Raw genomic sequence first — 25,919 nt, 5'->3', positions numbered from 1 at the left:
GGTGGTGCCAACTCAGAAGAGAGGCCCTGGGGTTGTGCTGGGGCTTCAATTGTGACTGAGAAAGGAGGAAGCAGGGAGACAAGGTCCTACCTTGAGCCAATCTTGGCAGGAGAAAAATCAAAGAAGTAAGCAGTTCAAAAAGAAAGAAATGGATGCAGGAATTCCAAATTTCATAGACAGAGAGGGGTACACAGAGACAGCCAGGAGCCAAGGGTAACTCCTATGGCTTAAACACTAAGAGACAGGACTGGCTACATCATTTGTGGGCCCCTTGTTCAAACATTGCTAAGCATTTCAAGATGGCGGCAGCAGAATGTTAAACAGCGTTCTGCCCTGATGCCTGCAAGGTTGCTGTCACAGTCCCAGCTTCACTGTAAGTCACTCCACATACTTTCTGAAGCCAGGAAGGGCTGAGGGAAAAACAGCCACAACTGCTGACCGAATTCCTGTTTTTATACCTTCCTGGATAGTCAAGCCCATATAAATCTATTCTCCGTCCTAATCGTTGGTCTTATCTGATTGGAATGCGCTTTGCTTACAGCCATGTGGGGTTTGGAAAGGCTGCAGGACATGGGTAAGAAACGCCAGCCACTGAGTGTCACAACTTTCCGGTTAGGAGAGGCTGCGTTTCCTTAGAAATAACAAACCACCTGCATGGCCATCTGCAACGAAAATGCTTCCATCCAACCTCGCTCAGACAGACTGGCTTGGAGGGGTCCTTTGGAGGTTGTTAAATTCCAGAAGGGGTCACCCAGCCCAACCACGGGCCACTCCGAGTCATGGCCCCTGGGCTGTGTGAGCCACAGCCAGGCCTTGTCCAAATTGTGGAGAGAGGCGGGCGTCAGGAGATTCATCCAGTCCCAGCTCCCACACCAAGTTGCTGGAAACTTCCTCCCCTTGGTTGCTGACTGAAAGGTTGGAGGTCTGAGCCAATCCAGAGGCACCTCAGAAGAAAGTCCTGGCAATCTGCTTCTGAAAAACCAGTCATTGAAGACCCTATGGGGCACAGTTCTACTCTGAGACACGTGGGGGTGCCATGAGTCAGGGTCCACTCCACGGCAACAGTTTGGTTCCCAGGCTTTACTTCTTTCTGCGGTTTGGAGCAGAAGGTTTCTCCCTGCCCAGCAAGTCACACTGCTTTTAAACTCTTTGGAAGCCTGGTTCTGTAGCAGATGTCCAACCTCATCCCAGGTTTAATATTTAAAGTTGTTGTTGTTGTTGTTAGCTGCTGTCAAGTTGGCTTTGACTCATGGAGACCTTGTGTATAGCAGAACAAAATGTTGCCTGGTCCTGTGCTGAAAAATTAGCCAATGAAAACTCTACACATCTTATTTAAAGTTGACGCTTCTTCAATCACTGGGCTCACTGGCTCTCTGACCAGGGAAGGTGAGACTCATTAACATCTCAGTGTTAAACTCTCTGCGGTGGTTTTATTAGAATGTGTTCCAAAAGAAAGCTATAGCTGTCTCAGAAGATAAGGAAGTTCACTTCACACCAGTGAGGGCACTGGGTGTTGCTGAGGCCCAGTGCCCTTTCGCAGCACGGAGCTTCATCCCTGTGAGTTCACGGGGATGTGGACCCCCTCTTGCAGGCCCCTTCCAGTCAACCACCATGCACGACCCACACAAAACTCTGTGAGCTCAGTCAAGTATAAAAAAGATAATTTTATATTAAAAACAAAAACACTTAAACAACAAATGTTCCTGCAGAAACCACATGTGGAAAACTGACTTAAAAAAGGGCTAGATCACCAAACCAAGAATCACAATCGTGGAGGGCTCAGATGGTACCACAGGACAAGACAACATGGTTTCAAGGTGGAAACCCCACCAAAAACCAAGAGGAGAGCAGCAACCCCTCACCAAAGCCAGTGCACACAAGGGCCTCCCTGGCTTCCCGCTTTCCTCCACTTCCCTGTCAGTGAAAACCTTCCTAACACAAAAGGTGTCCCAGGGTTCACATGAACCATCTCCCCCTCAGCTCCTCCTCTCTCACCGTCTCACTCACTCTCTAACTCACTCGCTCGCTCATTCACTGTCTCACTTACTCCTCTCACTTACTCGTTCACTCACTCACTGACTCACACTCCCACTAATTCATTCTCACTCACTCTCTATCCCACCCACTCTCTTACTCACATACTCCGTCACTAACTCGCTCATTCACTCACTCACTTGCACTCTTGCTCACTCACTCACTCCCACTTTCTCTCACTCACTCAGCCTCACTGAGTCTCTCACTCTCACTCACTCTCTCTTACTTACTCTCACTCACTCACTCTCACTCTTTCACTCACTCACTCTCACAGTTACTCTCATTCACTCACTCGCTCTCACTCACTCTCATTCTCTCTCTTTCACCCACCCTCTCTCACTCTCTCTGTCTCACTCTCTCACTCACTCTCAGTCTCTCTCACTCACTCTCAGTTTCACTCTCTCACTCACTCTCTCATTCACTCACTCTCACTCACTCACTCATTCTCTTTCACTCACCCTCTCTCTCACTCACTCACTCTGTCTCACTCACTCTCTCTCAGTCTCACTCTCTCTCACTTACTCTCACTTGCTCACTATCAATCACTCACTCTCATTCACTCTCTCACTCACTTTCACTCAATCTCTCACTCTCACAGATACTCTGATTCACTCACTCACTCCCACTCACTCCCTCATTCTCTGTCACTCACCCTCTCTCTCACTCACTCACTCTCTCTGTCTCACTCACTTGCCCTCTCTCTCACTCACTCACTCTGTTTCACTCACTCTCAGTCTCACTCTCTCTCACTTACTCTCGCTCACTATCAATCACTCACTCTCACTTACTCTCTCACTCACTCACTCACTCTCTCACAGATAGTCTCATTCACTCACTCACTCTCACTCCCTCATTCTCTTTCACTCACCCTCTCACTCACTCACTCTGTCTCACTCACTCACTCTCTCTCAGTCTCACTTACTCTCTCTCACTTACTCACTCTCACTATCAATCACTCACTCTCTCGCTCACTCTCTCTCGCTCACTTACTCATTCACTCTCTGTCAGTGCACAACTTCTGCTGTGTGCCAGGCACTGCTCCAGGCCCCAGGATGCAGCCCTGGACAAGGCAAGCCCCTGCCTCTCTGCATGATCTACAGACTTATGTCAGAAACACATGCTAAAAAACCCCAGGACCATTTTTTGAGAAGTGACTGCAGAGCCTGGAGGCTCAAATAGGGAGTGAGGGTGCAGGCTATTTCTGGGGGTTGTGAGGGATAATTCCTTCCCAGACTTTAAGTGGTGGACTGGAATTTAAACCTGCACCCCTGCAGTGTAATTATTTTCCAACACCCTGTACTTTGAAATCCACAATTCTGAACTCTAAGGTGGAGTGTTCAGGGTGGGAAATAAGAATGTGAGAAACTACAGGCAAAAAGAAAGAGAAATAAACAAGATGAAAATACATAAGAATGGCAAAGGCAGGATATGCTCCATGTTCCACAGAGTGGTGGTCCCAGGAGGGCGCACAATGGTGTTTAGGACCTGAGTGACTAATTAGCATCGTCTTGCTTGCAGACATCTGCTTTTCTGGAAGGGCTGTCAAAATAAGCCAGGGCCTGAACCAGGTAGAAGGAGTTTAAAACCCTTAACTACACATGCATGCACACACAGGCGCATATGCACACACGCCACAAACTTGCATCTACATAGACACACACATGTACACTCCCCACATGTACCATATACATCACATGCACAATCATGTGCATGGACACACGCCATGCACACATCTCACACAGACACACACACCACATGCATGTACACACACCATACACACGAATACACACAGATGCACACAACCACACCCCCAACACATGCCATACACACCATGTGCACACTCCATGTGCATGTACACACACCATACACACATACACACACTACACCTCACACACACTATACACACGCACACACACCACACACAGATGCACACTCCCACGTGTACCATACACACCACATGCACACATCATATGCATGCACACACAGATGCACACATCCTACACACACACCATATGCATGTACACACACCATACACATGCAGGCACACAGACATGCACACATGCAGACCCCCAACACATACCATACATGCTACATGCACACACCATGTGCATGTACACATGCCATGCACACACCACACATACCTCACACATGCACACACAACACACATACATACCACACGCATGTACATACATGCACACACCTGTGGAAAATTTCTGCACAGCATCATGGGTGACTATCAACATAGCTCGAAGTGTCAGAGACTGACGGAGCAGATGTATTGCATTCTGGGTCGCCCCCAAAACTAGAGGCTGGAGAAAAGTCAGGAAGCTAGGGTCTCGCTGAAGCTCCCGGCAAGGCTGAGCCGCCAGAGCCCAGACTTTCCCGGGGGAGAGGCCATTCCTCATGCCCTGTGTCGGCTCCTTCCCGCAAAGGGCGACAGTTGCCTCATCTGGGCACCCCAGTAGGTGCCCGTCTCCCCTTGGAGTGTCCCATCCTGCTGCAGCTCTGCCCTCAGCGATCCCTACCCACTGACTTCCCTGCTTGGGATAAAAAGGGGGTCCTTCATTAAACCCCGTCTTGGAAAGCCCTGCCTCTATAAGATTTTAGGATAAGCAGTAAAGAATGGTGTCAGGTTTACCCCTCCGGGAAATATAAATCCAGAAAAAAAAAAAATTTTTTTTTTTTTTTTAAATGTAGGCATCCAACCAGAATTCAGCCAGCTTTGGGGATTCAGAGCCAAAGTACAATTTGAACGTGAGAATAATTAAGGAAATTCGAAGAGAGCCACTGCTTTATAGCTGGATCACACAAGGGGCCTGAGGAAGCGGTGCAGAAGGAAGGCAGAGTCGGAGAGTGGGGTGTCACCCCTGATGCTCCAAGTGGGAAGGGAGTGGACAGTGGTAAGGGCAGTCGGTGCAGCCTTCGGAGCATGGGCTCCTCACCCCTCAGCAGGGCACCAGGGCCAAAAGGCCATGAGCCCATGGCACGTGGGCACACACACAGGCCACACACACACTCACAGCCATACATGTGCACTCATGCAGACTCATAATCACACTCACACACGCGTCATCACACTAACGGGTGTACACAAACACTATGTCACACTCACACTTACACATGTACTCACTCACACCGTCACCCTCACGCTCATACACAAGTACTCACACACACGTCACACTCACACTCATACACGTGTACTCACACACACTATCACACTCACCCTCATACATAAATACACACAGTGTCACACTCATGCTCATACACATGTACTCACACACACTGTCACACTCATGCTCATACACAAGTACTCACACACAGTGTCACACACATCATCACTTTCACACTTGTACACACACACATCACCACACTCACACTCGTACACACACATTGTCACCCTTACATCATCACACTAGCACTCATACCCAAACATTTACACACAACACACTCTCACACTCACACTTATACAACCCACACCCACATTGTCACACTCACACGTGCACACAAGCACTTACAAACAAGGTCACACACTATCACACTCACACCCATACACACGTGTTTGCACACTCCCTCATACAAACGCACTTACACAGTGTCACGTGCACACTCATAAACAAGCACTTACACACTGTCATACTTCACACAGCATCACACTCATGCCCATATTGTCACACTCAGACATACAAGCACTTACACACTTTGTCACACACATGCATTGTTACACTCACATAGTGCTCTCACACACACATCATTACCCTCACAACTATATACACACAGTCACATGCACACAGTCTCACATACACTCTCTCATACTCAAGCACACTGATATACTCTCACCACCGTGCACGGCATTACAATTTTTTACATGGCAGCACACTTTTCCTTAAGTCCCTCTCTCCTCCTGTGGTGCCCTCTCTCCCTCCTGTGGTGCCCTCTCTCCCTCCTGTGGTGCCCTCTCTCCTCCTGTGGTGCCCTCTCTCCTCCTGTGGTGCCCTCTCCACTGTGGTGCACATTCATCCAGCTCTGGTGCGAGGACAAGACACGCCTCCAGGGCCGCATGTGGACTCTGGGTCCACCACATCCCAGCCTGGGGCTGTGGGCATCGGGTGTATGGAACGTGCTCAGACCTTCACCAGGCGCCATTCTGTGGGTTCCCAGGTCCAGGCCCCTCCAGCCCCTTGCTGGGAATATCGTCACATTCACCCGGAGCCTTGTTTGGTTTGAAAGAAAAAGTGAGCTTGCGTTTTGCGTGTCCCTAGCATAGTTTCAGGCACATCTAGAGCATTGCTATTGCTGGGGGTCAGGCTGGCTGCAGCCTGCCGCTCTTTCTGATCTGGAGCAAACGGCTGTGACCCGGGGCCTAGTGTTGCCCCCACCTCTCATGCTGGGGCACAGGCCTAGCCATCACAGCCTGGGATGAATACCCAGCCTCAGGGCGCCCTGCACCTGGCATCTTGGGGCTCCTTTTCCCTCGGAGTTTGGTTGAGGATGGAGGAGAAGGGGAGGCCAAGGAAGAGGAAGGTGCAGGCACTGGGCTGAGAGAGGGGAGAGTGATGCTGGGTCATGCTGGCCACGCTCCACCAACTCAGAGGATGGAAGACAGTGTGTTGGCGGGACCTCCTTTTTCTGCATCCCAGGGGCACATGGCATTGTGATGGCTCCAAGTCCCAGCTCAGCCACTTTCCTGCTGTGGGGTCTTGTCCAGCCCTAGGCCTCTCTGAGGTCAGCTTCCTCCTCGTCCATAAAACAGAGACGCGTTTACTCCCTCAGTCAAGGTCAGGACTAGAGAGCTAGTGCCTGCGACGTTCCAAGTCCAGGCCACATGCAGGGTAAGTAGACACTCTATCCTCATTATGATGGTGCGCAAGTGTTTACAGGGTGAAAGGACATGGAAACGAAGACCCGTTTGCCTAAGGAGTGCTTTATAAATGAGACTCACCAGGGCATCTGTGCCAACAGGAATACTAAAAACCAGGAAAAAATAACTCACCGGTGGTGGGATTCCACAGTCCCTGACTTAATCCGCTTGGCTTGTTAACGCCATGTCTCGCCTCTGTGATGCTGAGTTCCAGAAAAGACAGGCCAGTGTTGCTGAGGACAGATGCGTCAGCCCAGACCCACAGGGAGCAATCATGGCCTCATTTTGCCGTGCTGTCAAGTGCATTTTTCTTCGCCCAGTGACCTTTTTGCTTCTAACTCACTCCTTAGAATTCTGCAAACTCACTCCTTAGAATTCTGCAAATGAAGGCCGCTGCTCCTTCTCCTTCAGCCACCTGTGCAGAGAAACAGCAGGCTCCTTTGGCTTTCTTTTATTTCAAAAATGGAAAAATAAACATTAATCCTTTTAAAGATAACTATCTCCATTACCACCACCTGCCTGTCAGTGTGATCTACTGTGGTTGCCTGCGTGCTGCCGTGATGCTGGAAGCTATGTCACCAGTATTTCAAAAATCAGCAGAGTCACCCGTGGGGGACAGGTTTCTGCAGAGCTTCCAGACTAAAACAAACTAGGAAGAAAGATCTGGCAATCTACTTCTGAAAATCAACCAAAGAAAACCTTATGGATCACAGAAGAGTACTGTTTGATAGAGTGCTGGAAGATGAGCCCCTAGTGTGGAAGGCGCTCAAAACACACAGTGGTCACAACAATGGACTCGATCATGAGTATGGTACAGGACCAAGCAACGTTTGGTTCTGTTGTGTGTGGGGTCCCCGTGAGTCAGAACTGACCTAATGGCAGCTAGCAATAGAACTACAGGTCAATTTACCTTTGAGTCAGTAATCCCACTACTAGAACGTACTCTGAAGTGACCTCCAATAGCATGAAAACACACAAGCACACGGTTCTTCACTGCATTGTTTGTAATTGGAAACAACTGGAATTAGGGGTGAATGAATGGTTGTGCATCCGCACCACAGAACACAATGCAGCTGTAAAGCGAATGAGGAAGTCCTCTGTGAATTGGTATGGAGTGATTTCCAGGATACACCGCTAAGTGAAAAAAATGCAAGACTATGTATAGTATGCTATCTCTTTGGTAAAAGGAAGGAGAAAAAAGGAAGCGTACACATATGTGCTTATTTTTGCCAAAAGAAACAAAAGAAGGAAAAAACAGAAACTGATGAAGACTGTCTACCTCCAGAAGGTGAGGGTGCAATGGGAGAAGAGATTGAGTGGGAAGGGCCCCTCTCCGAATATTCTTGTTGGTAGTTTTGTTTTGTGGAACCATGTTAGTATTTTTCATACTTGAAAAAAAAAAAAAGATGGGGGAGATGACTTGAAAATGGATTACAGACAGAAACAAAAGAACTAACCGTATTTCAGATGCATAATGTAACCACACTGGGGAGAGGAAAACTTACCCAAGTGATTTTTGAAGAGCATTTTGATTAAAGACAAAGAGAAATGTAAGAAGTATTAAACTCTGGTTAATAGATTTGGTTTTTTTTTTTGCAGTGGTGTGGGTTAGCAATTCTGAAATGATTTGCTGTGTATTCTAGGACTGAGCAAAGAAGTAAATATATTGAGGATAATGGAAGCCAGGTTTCCCACTGTTAGAGAAGGGAGTTAGAAGCATGGAAAAGGAGAACACAGGAATGAAGCCAGTGGGTTTTGATCGCAACTGGGGGTCTTGGGATGAATTCTTGGTTTTATATATATATATATATACACACACACACACAGATATATTTTGGTATATATATAAAGGATATGTACTATATATACAAAGAATATATATACACATGTATAAAGGGTATATATAAAAAAACCAAAAACCAAACCTGTTGCTGTCGAGTCGATTTCGACTCATAGTAACCCTATAGGACAGAGTAGAACTGTCCCATAGAGTTTCCAAGGAGCGTCTAGTGGATTTGAACTGCCGAGACCTTTTGGTTAGCAGTCGTAGCTCTTAACCACTAAGCCATCTATATCTATCTATATGTATATGATATATTATATATATGAGATATACAATATATATACATACACACACACACACACACGCACACATATATTGTAGATACAGGAGCCCTGGTGGCACAATGGTTAAGTGCTCAGCTGTTAGCTGAAAGGTTAGTGGTTCAAACCCACCAGTGGTTCCACAGGAGAAAAGACCTGGCAATCTGCTTCCATAAAGATTATAGCCTAGGAAACCCTATGGGGCAGTTCTACTATGCCATATAAGAAACCGTATAGGGTCGCTATAAGTCAGAATTGACTTGACAGCACACAACAACAACCACATATTATAGATAGACACAGATATGCATCTCTTCTCTCTTCTCTTTTCCCTTCCTCTCTCTTCCTTCCCCCCTCCTTCTTTCCCCGCTCCCTTCCTTCCTTCCTTTATATGTCCTCCTAGCTCAAGCCTCTGAGATGCCTTAGAAGCAGTGTTATATCAGTTTCAGTAAGCATACCCAGCACTCAGATTTTGGTTTCTAGATACCATTCACCACTAGAGGAGGCTTCCTGGGCAAACGCCAAATGGCAAGCTATGACAGGGAATGTACAAATGAGCCTGGAATAGCTTTTTATTTATTTATTTTGGTACCAAAGAAAGGAAATGCTCAAGAAAAAATGAGGCCATGTCAAAAGGTCACAGGAGCCAGCTTGGAGGGGCTCTCATTGACCAAATCTGGAACAACGTGAACATCAAAATAATGACAGTGATGTATTACAGACCATTGAATAAAATAAAAATCCATGAATCCATACTGCCGTAAATATATAAATGAAAACACAAATAAATAAGAAAGAGAGAAAAGCTCTTCCTTATAGTGGAATGCCAACTAATACATGCAGACAAAATGGGACAGTTAGAAAATCACCCTTTGGCAACCATGATAGTAAGAATCATCCAGGCCAGCACAACTGGACTAAACCAAAAGCAAAGAAGTGTCCTGAATAAACTGAATGCTTCGAAGGCCAGCGTAGCAGGGGCAGGGGTCTGGGGACCATGGTTTCAGGGGACATCTAAGTCAATTGGCATAATAAAATCGTTTAAGAAAACATCCTGCACCCCGCTTTGAAGAGTGGCGTCTGGGGTGTTAAACACTAGCAAGCAGCCATCCAAGATGCATCAATTAGTCTCAACCCACCTGAGTCAAAGGAAAATGAAGAACACCAAGGATGCAAGGTGATTACGCGCCCAAGAAACAGAAAGGGCCACACAAACCAGAGGCTACATCATCCTGAGACCAGAAGAACTAAATGGTGCCCGGCTACAACTGATGACTGCCCTGACAGGGAACACAACTGAGAACCCCTGAGGGAGCAGGAGAGCAGTGGGATGCAGACCCCAAATTCTCATAAAACTAGACTTAATGGTCTGACTGAGACTAGAAGGACTCCAGTAGTCATGGACCCCAGACCTTCTGTTGGCGCAGGACAGGAACCATTCCTGAAGCCAACTCTTCAGACATGGATTGGACTGGACGATGGGTTGGAGAGGGATGCTGGTGAGGAGTGAGCTTCTTGGATCAGGTGGACACTTGAGACTATGTTAGCATCTCCTGCCTGGAGGGGAGAAGAGAGGGTAATGGGGGTTAGAAGCTGGAGAAATGGATACGAAAAGAGAAGAGTGGAGGGAGAGAGTGGGCTGTCTCATTAGGGGGAGAGTAATTCGGAGTATGTAGCAAGGTGTATATAAGTTTTTGTGTGAGAGACTGGCTTGATTTGTAAACTTTCGCTTAAAGCACAATAAAAATTATTAAAAAAAAAAAAGAAAAGGAATCATCCAGGCAAGACTCATCAATGGGGGAAAACATGGTGAGGCACGGGATATTTATACATTTTCAACATATCTCACTCAATACTTGTTAATGACCAAGGGGAAAGAATCCCTTAGCAGAGCCACCTGGCTGACTCCACCTTTACAGGCAATCAGAGTTCCCCAGCTCAGTGGCGACTCAGCATCACCTGCCTTCTTACAGTGCATTGAAGGGGACACAGCCTCACCTGAGGCCCATCAGGGGTGCCCCGACAAGGCCAGGTTGAGGGCCTTCCACAGAGCAGCGGCCTGCTCCCTCCAGGCTGCCAAAGCCCAGAAGACAAAGAGATGCCGAGAGTTCAAGACGAACAGAGAGACAGGACAAACAAAGGCAACACTTGGTCCTGGGCTGAAGTTGGACCAGAAAAAAACATTCTTTTTGCTGTAAAGGATGTCCCTGGGACAACAGGTTCAATTCAAATAAGGTGGGCGAATTAGATGATAATAGGCCAGTTGCTACCAAGTCGACTCAGAGTCATGGTGCTCCCATCTGGGTCTGAGTAGAACTGTGCTCCACAGGGTTTTCAGTGGCTGATTTTTTGGAAGTAGATTGCCAGGCCTCTCTTTCAATGTGCCTCTGGGTGGATGCGAACCTCCAACCTTTCCGTTAGCAGCTGAACTAGTCAATGGTTTGTACTCCCAGAGAGATTGGCTAATAGTACTGATGTTGATTTCCTGACCTCCATCACTGCCCCGTGGTCATGGAAGAGATTATCCTTGATTTTAGGATATGTGCCTGAAGCACTTGGGGGTGAAAATAAATAAACAGAATAAATTAAAACTCCAGGGGAGGTTGCCAGGCCTGCTTTCATTCTGGTCATGTGTGTGTTCAGCTGACAGACTCTGCATACCCTTCTGAAGCCCCTCCAAGCTGAGGGCAGCATGACGGACGCCGAGGTGCGCCATAGCTCCTTGGTCATTGGAGGAGGTGTCTGCTTTCATTTTCCTCCTGAGGTTCAGCCTCGCTGTCCAAAACAGCGCGTCATTGGATCGCTGCTGTTGAGGAAAAACAACTACCACTCTCGCCTGGAATTGTGGGGTGTGTTGCCCCCGAAGCTCAGGTTTTCCAAGCCTGCTGCTTGGGACCTCATTAAAGATCACAGGAAAGCACCAGGCGAAGAAGGCACCCTGCCCTAGCCTGTACCCCATCTCTCCCTCAGGGCAGGGGAATCCATCTGCTACTCTGGGTGGGCAGTCAGACCTGTTCCTTCTCACAGCGGATGCCCCCAGTGAGGGCCCCATTGCCCACCCCCGCCCCCATCCACCCCTTCTGGGAATACTTCCGAGCTTGGCCTCCGCACTGACTTTCCTTGGTCCTTGCGACTTCTTCCCAGGCCTGTGTTAAAGCCATCATTTCTCCTGGCCCGAGTGCATCTGACACACATCGCTCTTCTCCCTGCCCATGGCTGGTCAGACAACCGAGCTTCCTCCCCACCTGACACCTGAGGAGACAGTGTGCTCTGACACCTCATGCCTCCACCAGTCGAGAGGGGAGGGCTTGCAGACAGGCCCACGCCCACCCACAGGTTATCTGCAGGGCCAGTGCGGGCTGCCGTCTCTGCCTGTGCATATTTTCATGGAGAACTCTAGCATAACCCCAAAATCTTTATTCCAGCTCTAGGATTGCCATGCTGGAGCTCAGCCCATGAAACTGAACCTTAAGGAAAAATTTATGAGCTTGATGCTCAGGTTTTAATGGTGTTTAGACACAGGGCTGGAGCCTTTGAGAAACACAGCCCTCTCAAAGTGCAGTGGAAAGAGGAACCCGGTGCTTAGAATCCAGTTTCTGGACAGAGTGCTATACGCTGCCCATTCAATGTGAGCGTGCCTTGCCAGTCTCTCGGACTTTGGAGCTTGTTAACCACTCTTCAATTAAGCAGGAAAACGGTCAGGTGGTCAGGAGATGCTGACTTTCTATCGGGAAACATCTCCCTTGTGGTTTGAGGTTATGTATTCGGATATTATTTTCCTCATTCATCATTTATTTTCTTAAAATAATCAGCTCCCTAGAATTCTTGTGGCTAAGGGCTTCCAGTAACGTCTGTGATGGTTTCTGGGTGCTGGAGGGGTTGCATGCTTTTAGCAGGGACAACTCAGGAAGGGAAGCCTTGAAGCATTAAAATAATACATGGTCAGTCTTTGCTCCCTCAATAATACCTTGTGCTCACTGATTTTTGCATTATAAATAAAAGAGCTGGCACATGCTTAGGCTTCTATTGGACGTTTATATTCCTTCCCTTTCCAGCTTCCTAGATGCTCTGAGTCCGGCTGCCAGCTCCCAGATTGGACTCCAACTCTAATAGCAAAAGACTCCATTTTCCATGTCTGAACGGGTCCAGGGCACAGGGGTGATCCAGAAAGCTGCAAACTTCTCAACAAAAAACAGAACGAAACATCCCCCGCCCCCCACCCAAGCTTCTCTGTGCTCAGAGGTCAGTTAAATCCCTTGGGACAGTGGCAGAGCAGTCCATGACCTCCCCCCATGGCCTGACGCCTGGCTGCATTTGTACCCTGCACCCAGTTTCCTTTTAAAAAGGTTCTTCTGTGTTCTGCCAATGTGGTTTTTACCATTTTTAGACTCGACGGCACTGGTGACTGGGGTAGTCTCTCTTATCCTGGTCTGCTCGGAGAAAACTCTTTAGAAGCTTGACTGGGACAGTTTCCCTTGTCTTCGCTCCCTCCATCTGGACCATTTTTCAGAACGAGGGAGAATGGGGGCCTGGTGATGGGACCAACTTCCTGAAGTCACTGGGTGAAGCAAACAGAAGGGGGCTTCACCGGGGCATGGCCACACTTAGCCATGGGCAAGTACCCCTTGCTCTTGCTTCTAGAAAATTCAGGAGCTAAGAGCCCTACTTTTGCCACTTCTAGCTACTGTCCAGGGCTTATGATATGTGTCTTTCAAAATCCATCTTATTTCACGGTTCATGTTTGTGTTTCCCTTCATCCCCTCTTCGTCCTTTATTTCATTTTTCAATGTTAAGCCTCATGTTCCCTTAAGACAACTCAAATTCTTCCTTAAAATGAGGCAGGGGAGATATAACTATGAGCATGGACTTGAATGAGGAGCCCAGAGTTCAGGTCTGAGGAAGCCCAAGAGGGCTGGGACCCTCTCTCTGGAAATGACACTGAGAGGTGCAGAGCAGATGAGCCGCTGTCAGCCTATCACAGACCTTGTGTGGGTGCAGGGCCAGGTGCTGAGTGCCTGCTTCGGTGGGTCCCTATTGTGCAGGGGGGCCTCCACCTGAGCTTCCACCTTCAGGGAACATCCGTCAGAGTGACCCACACATGGACAGTGCCCTTAGAGACATAGGCCTACATGTCCCTTTGACATGTGGCTTTACAGCTGGCCCTGCTGAGCAGAACGCACCCCCTGCCCCGATGCCACGGCTGTGGCTGACATGGAAATGGACGTGACTGGTGCTGTGAGCAGCACATATGCCCTCTGGTGCCAGAGGACAAAGAGGAGGTATGTGGCCACAAATGGGGCCACTCAACCCACATGAGCTGCATAGCCTCTGAGCTCTGAGGTGCTTGTGAAACAGAAGTTGGCAGTGTCTACAACTGCTGCACTTGATGTTCTCCTTGAAGGTTCCAAGCTGCCCCTCACTGTGGCTTGGCAGTGATTACAGTGGGGTCCAGGTCTGGGAGAGTCCGAGCATAGAGGAGACTGCCCTTCTCTGTGGCCCAGACCTGCCTGGGTCCCTTCCCATTGAGGATGCCAGTGCCTCCAGGCTCCTGCTGCATGTACTCACAGAGAAGTTCTGGTCTCTGCTGCCACCTTGCCCACATGCGCAGGGGGCATGCAAGTAGGGCCAAGGGCCCCCAAAGGCAGAGCCACAGTGAGAGATCACAGAGCTTGTTTATTCAAGCCCTCCTGCAAAGTCACAGTTCATGGGTTTCCTCTTCCAGGGGCTTTAAAGTGTGATCAGGCAAAGGAAAACCAGGCTGCCACCTGTCCAGGCCGCCCTTGCCGGCCGTGGCTGTGACCTTGGGGGCCAACATTTCAAGAACTCTTCCTTTATCTTACAGACCATCCCGTCCCTTGGGTCATAACAGCTCAGCTGGGGGAGCAGAGAGACTCGGCTTAGCCTCAAGCCCTCTCTTCTTGGCCCAGTGCTCACTTCCTGGTGACTGGGGCAGGCCTCGTCCCTTCTTCAGGTCCTTGGTCCCTCTCTGAGATGTGAGAGTTGGATGATGATCTCCCAGGCTCCTTCCAGTGAAGGCTGCTGTCCACACAGCAAGGCAGTTGATGGACACTGTCTTAGGCTGGGTTCTCTAGAGGAGCAAAACCAGTGTAACATTTATATTAAAAAATATAGAGAGCTTTATCTCCAGGAAATGGCTCATGCGGTTGTGGAGGCTGGCAAGCCCCAAATCTGTGATTGAAGCATCAGGCTGGAGCCTTCTCCTGACTCATGTGGTTGCTATGGCTGACAAACCCAAAATCGGCAGGCCAGGTGGCAGGCTGTTGGCTCATGTCTCAAGAGCCAGAGGTCAGAGGATGATGAGTTGGATTTAGGATCCAGAGAGAACTTTGCTGGGGCATCCATATGTATTGAATGCAGGCCACACCCCCAAGGAAACTGATGGGCTTTCAACAGATTGGCTGCTCACATGAGATCATAAAATGGAAGATGATTGCATAATATCTGCCAAACTACTGAGAATCATGGCCTAGCCAAGTTGACATATAACCTTTACCATCACAGACACAGAAGGCCTTCCCCTTCCTAGGCTGACTCTGAGAACTGGGCGTGGGCCGGCTCTTCACCTGCTGACTCCAGCTCAGTCTCAATTGCTTCCCAGATGCCACCTCCTCCAGGAAGCTGGCTGGGGTTGGGGGCCCAGCTGCCTCCACATCCCCCATCGCTTCACTCTCACTGACTGTACGCATGTGTAATCCCCTTCGTGTGCGTGGGAACATGCTGGTGCCTGGGCCAGGACCTGGCAGCAGTCACACAATGAAGAGCCACTGAAAGAAAGATTGGGTAGCCAAGGAGGGGTGTACAGAGTCTTGTGCATGCACCATCTTGGATTCAAGCCAGTGGCGAAACTCCGTAAGGCCTGGACATCCGTCCCTTCATCATTGTCCCATGCCACCTTGTCCAGCGCCCCATGCCTTGGTATCTCCACAGCCAGGGAGAGGGCTGGACACAGGAGAATGGCTTTGCGCAATCATGGACAAGTACGCTGGTCACACCTTTGGGACTCCCCAGTGCCGTGGTGAATTCTGTGTCCACCTGGCTGGGCTTGTGGTGCTCAGTGGTTGGTCACACTGCCTAGGTGTTGCTGTAAAGGTCATTATGTGACTAACATCCCCCTTTGGCTGACAGCAGATCACCTTCTGTGATGTGGATGGGCCTTACCCAATCAGCTAAGAGTGAAAATGGAGGTTTCCCAAGGGAGAAGGATCCTGCCAGGGTTTCCAGCTTATTGTCTAAACTACAGACTTTGGACATGAGATTGCTGGAATTTCCAACCTGACCTATGGATTTTGGACTCACCAGCCTCTGCAAATGCATGAGCCAATTTCTTAAAATCTATATATTTCCCTCTCTGTCTCTGCTCCTCTCTTTGTGCTTTGAGCAGGGAGGGACACCCAGCATCTAAGGAGACAGCACACTCTGGCACCTCATGCTCCATGGACATGAGGGGCCCACCACAGGTTATCTGTGGGGCCATGTGGGGTGCTGTCTCTACCTGTGCATATAGTTATATATCCTATTAGTTCTGTTTCTCTGGGGAGCCCTGAGTGACACACCCACTTCTTTCACCAACATAAACAGCGACTATACACATGGACCTCGCCAGATGGAACACACAGAAATCAAATTGACTACATCTGTGGAAAGAGACAATGGAAAAGCTCAATATCATCAGTCAAAACAAGGCCAGGGGCCGACTGTGGAACAGACCATCAATTGCTCCTATGCAAGTTCAAGTTGAAACTGAAGAAAATCAGAGCAAGTCCAGGAGAGCCAAAATATGACCTTGAGTAAATCCCACCCGAATTTAGAGACCATCTGAAGAATAGATTTGACGCATTGAACACTAGTGACCGAAGACCAGACGAGTTGTGGAATGACATTAAGGACATCATCCATGAAGAAAGCAAGAGGTCACTGAAAAGACCAAGATGGATGTCCAAGGAGACTCTGAAACTTACTCTTGAGCGTCGAGCAGCTAAAGCAAAAGGAAAAATTGATGAAGTAAAAGAACTGAACAGAAGATTTCAAAGGGCCTCTTGAGAAGACAAAGTAAAGTATTATAATGACCTGTGCATAGAGCTAGAGATGGAAAACCAATAGGGAAGAACATGCTCAGCGTTTCTCAAGCTGAATGAACTAAAGAAAAAAATTCAAGCCTTGAGTTGCAGTAGTGAAGGATTCCATGGGGAAAATAGTAAATGATGCAGGAAGCATCAAAAGAAGATGGAAGAAATACACAGAGTCATTATACCAAAAAGAATTAGTCGATGTTCAACCATTTCAAGAGGTGGCATAAGATCAGGAACCGATGGTACTGAAGGAAGAAGTCCAAGCTGCTCTGAAGGTACTGGTGAGAACAAGGCTCCAGGAATTGATGGAATATCAATTGAGATGTTTCAACAAACAGATGCAGCGCTGGAGGTGCTCACTCGTCTATGCCAACAAATATGGAAGACAGCTTCCTGGCCAACTGACTAGAAGAGATCCATATTTATGCCTATTCCCAAGAAAGGTGATCCAACCGAATGTGGAAATTATTGAACGATATCATTAATATCACACACAAGCAAAATTTTGCTGAAGATCATTCAAAATGGCTGCAGCAGTGTATCAACAGAGAACTGCCAGAAATTCAGACTAGTTTCAGGAGAGGACATGGAACCAGGGATATCATTGCTGATGTCAGATGGATCCTGGCTGAAAGCAGAATACCAGAGGGATGTTTACCTGTGTTTTACTGACTATGCAAAGGCATTCGACTGTGTGGATCATAACAAATTATGGATAACATCGCAAAGAATGGGAATCCCAGAACACTTAATTGTGCTCATGAGGAACCTTTACATAGATCACGAGGCAGCTGTTCGGACAGAACAAGGGGATACTGAATGGTTTAAAGTCAGGAAAGGTGTGCGTCAGGGTTGTATCCTTTCACCATACCTATTCAATCTGCATGCTGAGCAAATAATCTGAGAAGCTGGACTATATGAAGAAGAACGGGGCATCAGGATTGGAGGAAGACTCATTAACAACCTGCATTATGTGGATGACACAACCTTGGTTGCTGAAAGTGAAGAGGACTTGAAACACTTACTAATGAAGATCAAAGACCACAGCCTTCAGTATGGATTGCACCTCAACATAAAGAAAACAAAAATCCTCACAACTGGACCAGTGAGCAACATCATGATAAACGGAGAAAAGATTGAAGTTGTCAAGGATTTCATTTTACTTGGATCCACAATCAACAGCCATGGAAGCAGCAGTCAAGAAATCAAAAGACGCATTGCATTGGATAAATCTGCTGCAAAGGACCTCTTCAATGTGTTGAAGAGCAAAGATGTCACCCTGAAGACTAAGTGTGCCTGACCCAAGGCATGGTATTTTCAATCGCATCATATGCATGTGGAAGCTGGATAATGAACAAGGAAGACCGAAGAAGAGTTGATGCCTTTGAATTGTGGTGTTGGCGAAGAATATTGAATATACCATGGACTGCCAAAAGAACGAACAAATCTGTCTTGGAAGAAGTGCAGCCAGAATGCTCCTTAGAGGCAAGGATGGCAAGACTGCCTCTTACATACTTTGGACATGTTGTCAGGAAGGATCAGTCCCTGGAGAAGGACATTCTGCTTCGCAGAGTACGAGGTCAGCGGAAAAGAGGAGGACCCTCAATGAGGTGGATTGACATAGTGGCTGCAACAATGAGCTCAAGCATAACAACAATTGTTAAGGATGGCTCAGGACTGGGCAGCGTTTCGTTCTGTTGTGCATAGGGTCGCTATGAGTAGGAACCAACTCGACAGCACCTAACAACAACAACAACGTTAGTTCTGTTTCTCTGGGGAGCCCTGACTGACACACCCACTTCCCCGTTTCTTGTCCAAGTCCCTTGGCTAATGGAATCCAGGAGTCAAGCAAAGCAAGGTGGGAAATACCTCAGCAATCAAAGGGCTCCAAACCCGTGGCGTGTTCTGTGGCTCTTGCCTGTACTGTCTTGAGGCCATGTTCTCTTCCTGGATATTCCAACCCCAAGTGCCCTTTGTGAAGCAGGGGCCCTGAAACTAGATCCTCTTTGCTGAGAAGGCTGGGTGGTCTGGGTGGCAGTTTCTTGAGAGGGGAGATGGGCTGTGCCCCAAGAATATCAGTGGAGAGCCGTGGGCGCAGTGCGCTGCTATTCACACAGTGTTGGCCCAGAAGTCAGATCAGCTCTCAGATCCACATACCTGCAGCAGCCTTGGTGGCCCCGGGCGCGGGGTGAGATATTCTCCCACCGGCCCACTCCCAGCCAGAGAAGACGGGGGCTCCAGGGGTGGGGTGGGTGGAGGCCATGACCGGCAAGTCTCTCAGTCTGCCCAGAGCCCTCTGGGTTTTTCCTCTGCAAGCTCCCTTTTTATCATCAGTGGTGTCGTCTTACTCTGGCAGCCCCTGCGTTCGTTCGTTCTAGCATACCCCCTTTGTCATGGAGCCCAGGTGCCAGGAAACCAAGGGAGACACCAACTGAGGGACCAGCTTACATTGTGGAGCTTCCCAGAGGCCTGCAAAGCCTGCTGACCTGTGCAGTTCCTCGTGGTCACCTGCAGCTCCCGACCAAGGTGCCCTGTGGTTCCAGACTGACAGTGCTGAGGGCTGGGGGTAAGCCTGGGATCCACAGGGCCTGTGGCCTGCAGGCACCTGTCTGAGTGACCAGCAGGCACACACCAGTGGGCAGCTGACCAGCTGCCCTTGGAAAATATCTGCCAGCGCTTCCAAGAAAACCAGAGAAGCTTTCGCAGTGCATGTAGAAATCTCCCAGCAGATCAATGCAGAATGGGACTCCCAGGAGGTATTTGGAAGAGGCTGAGGCCCAGACCCTAGGACATGTAGATACTCATTAAATATTTTTTGAATGAACGAATGAACTAGCTTTATCTAGCTTCGATGGGTGTGGTGGTTTTAAAATATTCCCCCTAATTGTTTGACACTGTCTCCTCCAAAAGGTACACCCTAATTCCCTTGAGTAGGCTTAGTGACTTGCTTTTAATGAACCCATCCCCCGTCTGTCAGTGCACCCTACTGTAGCGGCTTGTGTGTCGTTGTGATACTGGAAGCTATACCACCAGTATTTCAAATACCAGCAAGGTTACCCATGGTGGGCAGATTTCAGGAAAACTTCCAGACTAAGACAGACTAGGATGAAAGGCCCAGAGATCTATTTCCAAAAATCAACCAATGAAAACCTTCTGGATCACAACAGAACATTGTTCGACTCACTTGCTTTGGACATGTCATCAGGAGGGATCAACTGGTAGAGGAGGACATCGTGCTTGGTGAAGCAGAGGGCCAGTGAGGGTGGGTGAGACCCTTGGTCATATGAATTGGCACAATAGCCACAATGATGGATTAAATGTGCTGGCAATCGTGAGGATAACACAGGACAGACAATGTTTTGTTCTGTTGCACATAAGGTTGCCTTGAGTTAGAGTCAATTCTATAGCATTTATCCATCTGTCTGTCTTGTGTCTGTCATCTATTTTTCTATCTTCTAGTTAATAGAATATTGCAGACACGATAGTCAGAAAAGACTTTGTAGCTTCTGTCTTGCTCTCCCTTGGACGATGTGCTCTGGGGGAAGCCAGCCACCATGTTGTGAGGGCCCTCGATCAGCGCTGTGGAGAGGCCCACATGGTGCGTGAATGAGGCCTTCTGCCCACAGCCAGCACAGGCTTGAAAAGCATCCACTTGAAAGTGGACCTTCCAGTCCCAGAGGAGCCTTCAGATGGCTGCAGCCTGACGTGACATCTTGACTGAAACATCATGAGAAACTAGCACCCAGCCAAGCTGTTCCCAGATTCCTGACCCACAGAAAATGTGTGAGATGGGAAATGTTCATTGTCTTCAGTTGCTAAGTTTTGGGGTAATTTGTTCTGCAGCAATAGATAACTATTACAATGGGTAAGGGCTTTCTCCAAAATGCGAACCTGCTCATGTCATCCCAAAACTTTGGCCCATCTACCCTTGGGAAAGACATCTGCCCTCCTTTGGCCATGCACTTAATCCCAGTGATAAACGCTGATTATGCACCTGCTGTGTACCAGCACTGAGGAGAGAAATATTAAAATCTAGACTGGTAGGTGATTTGGGATAAGGAAGTTTGTCCCTGCCAGTTTCTGTTCCAGTAGCCAGCAGCCACATCCTCCTCCCTCTGTAGAGGTGGCAGGATCCTCACAGGGCAGAGACGTGGTCTGCACTGTCATCTTCTCCCATTCCACATATGAGCTTCTTGACCTTGCTGCTCCATTGCCAGAGCCAAAATGGCAGCCTCCTCACAAGTACAGTTTATCTGAAGGCCTCAAGAGCTAGTTTCCTAGACGGGGTGGCCTTGGAGATGGAGCCCAAGGCCAGCAAATCTGTAATGCAGTGGATGCCAGCCACAAGATTCCCTGAAACAGTCAGTGGCAGAAACTGATGAACAAATTACGACCAACTGAACAAGATGTTCCCAGGTTGAACACAGCCCCAGTGGGAAGGAACAGGCTTCTCACGAGCTAGTTGTCCATTCTGAGGCATCTCCTGAGAGGTCCAGTGATATTCATCATTCCCCATGGAAGCAACATGAAGCCATGGAAAGAGCCCTGGCCTCTGACAGAGCTGTGCTGAGTCCCGGCTCTGCATTCCTGGCTGCCCGGCGTGGGTGGCAACTGCTCTGTCTGCGTCTCACTGTCCTAAGTGGAGTGATAACAGCAAGGCTACACGCCCTCACAAGGATTCGGGCAGCATCTGAGTCTCCTGGGGCTGTCGTAATAAGATACCACAAACTGGGTGGTTTATAAGAACAGAGATGTATTTTCTCACAGTTCTGGAGGCTGGGAATCTGAATTCAGGATGTCTGCTCAAGTGCAGGGATCCTTCCTTGTCTCTTCCATCACATCGGGACTTTTGGTAGCCCTGGGCATTTCTTGGTTGTAGGAGCATCTTCACATGGCCATCCTTCCTCTGTCTATCTTTTCTCTTTTATAAGGCACCACTCATATTGGATTAGGACCCACCCTGCTGCAGGGTGACCTCATGTTAATTGATAACATCTTCAGAGACCCTATTTCCAAACCAGGTCAGTTTCACAGGCACAGGGGTCAGGTTTCCAACCCGTCTTTTTGGGAGACACAATCCAATCCATAGCAGGCAGACAGCAAGTGGAAGATGAGTGGGAGGCTGCTCCATTAATACCAGCTCTGTTTCCCTTATTGAGTCCCTGGGTAGTGCAAATGGTTAATGTGCTCGGCTGCTAGCTGAAAGGTTGGAAGTTCGCCCAGAGGCACCTCGGAAGAAAGGCCTGGTGTTCTACTTCCAAAAAATCAGCCATCGGAAACTCTATAGAGCATAGTTCTACCCTGACACACATAAGGTTACCATGAGTCAGAAATAACTAGATGGCCATATGCTGGTTTCCCCTTATTCCATCTTTCTAGCTGTTTTCACTGATTAGTCCTGAGTGAATTCTACTCCACCAGACCATCTCTGCCCCGTCCCCCATGCTTTAATAGATGGAGTCCATACTTGGCACAGCCCATGTTTCTTGGTGCTGGTGGACCTAAGGAAGAGAAAACAGGCTGAGAACCTTCCCTTGAAGGAACCACCAAGGCTCCTGAGGCCAGAGCCAGCCTCCACTTTGGACCTGACCAGCCATTTCCCTCGGCTCGTGCCACTCAGGGTGCAGGCTGGTCAAAGGCAGTGGATCTGACCCTACGCCTACCCCTCTAAGGGTGCCAACAAGGGCAAGAGTGTCACCCAGACAAACAGGGCTGGGATTTGGGTGCTCTGCATCTAAGTCTGACCTCACAATTGTCAATGCCATCTTGGGCAAGCCACACCCCTCTCTGGGCCTCTGTTTCCCTACCTACAAACAGAAAGTGTGGGCTAGCCTCAGGGGCTCCAGCATTCTGAATCCCACTGGGCAGATGGTGAGTCAGAGCACAGATCTGAAGTAAAAATAGAATCTTGCTGATTTGGCCTGAGACATCAGGAGATGTCTAAGGATCACTGCTCAGCCTTCTCTGGTGGAATCATTCCAGTCTCCCAAGTTATTCATCACGGGAGTGGTTATCTAGCCATCAAATCATCGGCCTGCTTTCTCTGAGCTCCATCCCATCTTCCCAAACCCACAGAGAATGTCCTTGCCCAGTTTACACAGAATTTAAATTACTCCGGAAGAGATTCCTTTTTAGATAGCTCAGGGTAACGAAACCAATAAAAGAGTCAGCTGGCCCTTTCTCCACGGCCAGGCCCGTCTGCTTCTCTGACACCCCCAGGTCTCAGCGCAATCGTCCATGTCTGCTTTTTCCTTAAACAAAATCCCACTTGCCACTGTTTGTTGGAAGCTTCCCCTGGCGAGGACTCTACCACCTGTGTGCTGGGTCCTGGCGACACCCCAGAGATACACCCCCCCAAATCTGACTTTCGGAATCAACCTGTAACCTCATTCCTAGGCAAGATGCACACCAGCCAAAGCCTCCAAACATCCTTCCAACCAGCCCCTCAGAGTCTCTTGTGTCCCTGGGAAATCCTCACTCATCCATGGCTCGTATCAAACCATCCGTAGGCACCACGTCATAGGTTTTCAAAAATCTACTCACCATCACCTCAAAGCCAGCACAGCCCTAGTCCAAACTCTATGCGCTATGTAAGACCTGAGAGGCAACAATGGCCACCGGCTCTTGGCTGCTTTTTGCTTTGACTCTCTAGGCTGGGATTCTCAGGCTCATCTCAGAGCATGTTCCGTGCACGTATTATTTACTGCTGAGATCTCTGTGTGATTACCATGGCCCGACAGCCCAGCTGCATTGTGAGAACAGGCAGTCTGCAGTGAGATAACTGTGCCTTGAAGCCCATCGCCTCACCCAAGTGCACTCCCCACCAGAGCTAAGAGAGATGGCCTGAGAAGAGAAACAATCACCCATCTGCCCACACCTCTAGACCAAAGCAAGAGGACTCCAAAGATTTGGAGCTCTGAGAACTTTTCGATGTCAACAAGCCTAGCAACGCCATCAGGGCTGAGGTTAGAGAGAAAGCTCTATTCCCCAGGAGAGCAACATGGATATGTCCTGACCAAAATGCTTTGTAAGTGGCCATGGTGAGTTGCTGATTCCACATAACTCATTTCACCCAGTATACTTGGCTTTCTCTAAAATGAAAACCCCAAGCCTCCTCTTTTTCTCTTATTTCCTTTTTAAGACAGAAGAACAGCTGTCGCTTCCCTCTTGGCGTAGGAAAAGGTAGATTTATGCAAGGCAACCAACAGGCTGACAACTCACTAGATTGGAGAATGGGAAAAGGAGCGAATTCACACTGAAGTTGATCACAGTCACAAGGTGAAGGAGGAACGCTGCAGCAGCATGAAGTCTGAGACATGGCGGCCTCCCCACCCCGTGCCCAGAGGAGCTGTCACGGCCGGGTTGGTGGCTCTCTCCAAAAGCCACCTGAGCATCTGATGCCTGAATCCCTGAGGCCTGGATGTTCTGAAGGCCCCACTGTGCAGATCCTACAGCTAGTGAGGCTGTTCTTTCTGTGGTTCCACTCCTCAGTGTGTGCAGAGAAGCTGCTTCGAATGGGGAGGGAAGGAACTCGACCGAGTCCTGGGACAACCCTCAGTGGTGTCCCAGGAGAACATTCCCTCCTCTAAAACCAAGCAGTTCCCTCCCTCCTCACATGCCCAAATGATCTCCAAGGTGCTGAGGCCATCTTGGGTCAGCAGGCATAGTGGTTAAGAGTAGACTCTGGTGGTGGCCGCCACCCTGCCACTTACCGGCCCTGTGTCCTGGGCAAGTTACTCCAGCAAAAGTCCTCTAGTTTCTCAAATGGAAGAGGAGAAGTAACAATAGTTCCAACCCCACATATTTGTGATGATGAATAAACCAGGTAATCAAGGTCAAGCGTGGCTAGAACACAGCATGTGCTCAAGAAGTATTGACCTTCATCATTACCATCATCACAACTATCAACATCCCCATCAACACCACCACCACCGTCACCCTCATCACCACCATTACCATCGTCATCACCACTGCCACCTCTACCGTCATCATCATTATCACCATCATCATCACAATCACTATTACCATCATCACCACCATCATTATCACCATCATCATCCTCACCATCATGACAGGCACATGATTTTCAATATTATTGTCATTGTGCACAACCTAGGCCTTGGCCTACCCCTCTGGCTCTGCTCAGCTGACCAAAACTACTGGACTTCTCATTCCTGGAGAGGCAGGGAGTTGAGGTCCAGTAAAATGGTCTAAAGACATTTACAACCCCAAATCCCACAGGACAGAATCCAGCCCATTTCTCCCTTCTCCTTTCCCTTCACTGAAGACATCACCTTCTTCTAGCTTATCATCTTTCTCCACAAAGTGGACAAGTCCTCTGAAATCTATCTCCATTTCCAAGAAGAGTTTCCAAGGAGGCATGTTTGGAAGTACCTGGACCAGGCTTCTCAATCTGACCTGGCCAGCACCAAGGAGAGAAACTGAAGTTCTACCAGAAGGGTTGGCCTCTGCATCACTTCCTTGCTCTGCTTCCTGCAGGGACATGCTCACCCAGAAGGCCTTCACCATAGGTAAGCTGGCCTCCAGGGAAGCACAGTGCTCCCCAACCCAGCCAGAATAACTCACAGAAGTAACCAAGGACTCTCCAAGGACATCATCATAGTCCACCAAACATAATCGTTATTTCACATTTGTCTATATTCGGTGAGACCAGAATTGTTCACTATTCTGATTAAAATTCTCAGCACGGCCTGTCACAGTGTTTGGTGAATGAATGAATGATTGAAGGAACTCTACTAATTGGTTCCCAAGGGAGAAGCTGGTGAAATTCTGATTTTTACCCCAATACTCACTGTTTCCTTTTCTCTTACACT

At 48.6% G+C, this 25,919-nt stretch overlaps 1 protein-coding gene across 2 annotated transcripts in view; it reads right to left on the bottom strand.

The window, feature by feature from the left end:
* Window positions 1-25,919, bottom strand: part of BANP (BTG3 associated nuclear protein) — a 260,745-nt gene that overhangs the window by 24,560 nt on the left and 210,266 nt on the right. For both annotated transcript variants that reach the window (XR_007514665.1, XR_007514664.1), the window contains exon 15: window positions 7,025-7,307. The gene's annotated coding sequence lies outside the window, so the exon portion shown is untranslated. The remainder of the gene's footprint in view (window positions 1-7,024; window positions 7,308-25,919) is intronic.

This window comes from Elephas maximus, chromosome 21 (genome assembly GCF_024166365.1).
Source record: "Elephas maximus indicus isolate mEleMax1 chromosome 21, mEleMax1 primary haplotype, whole genome shotgun sequence".
Taxonomy (NCBI): Eukaryota; Metazoa; Chordata; class Mammalia; order Proboscidea; family Elephantidae; genus Elephas; species Elephas maximus.
Note: the sequence above shows the minus strand (reverse complement) of the source record. Positions and strands in the feature narration are given on the sequence as shown.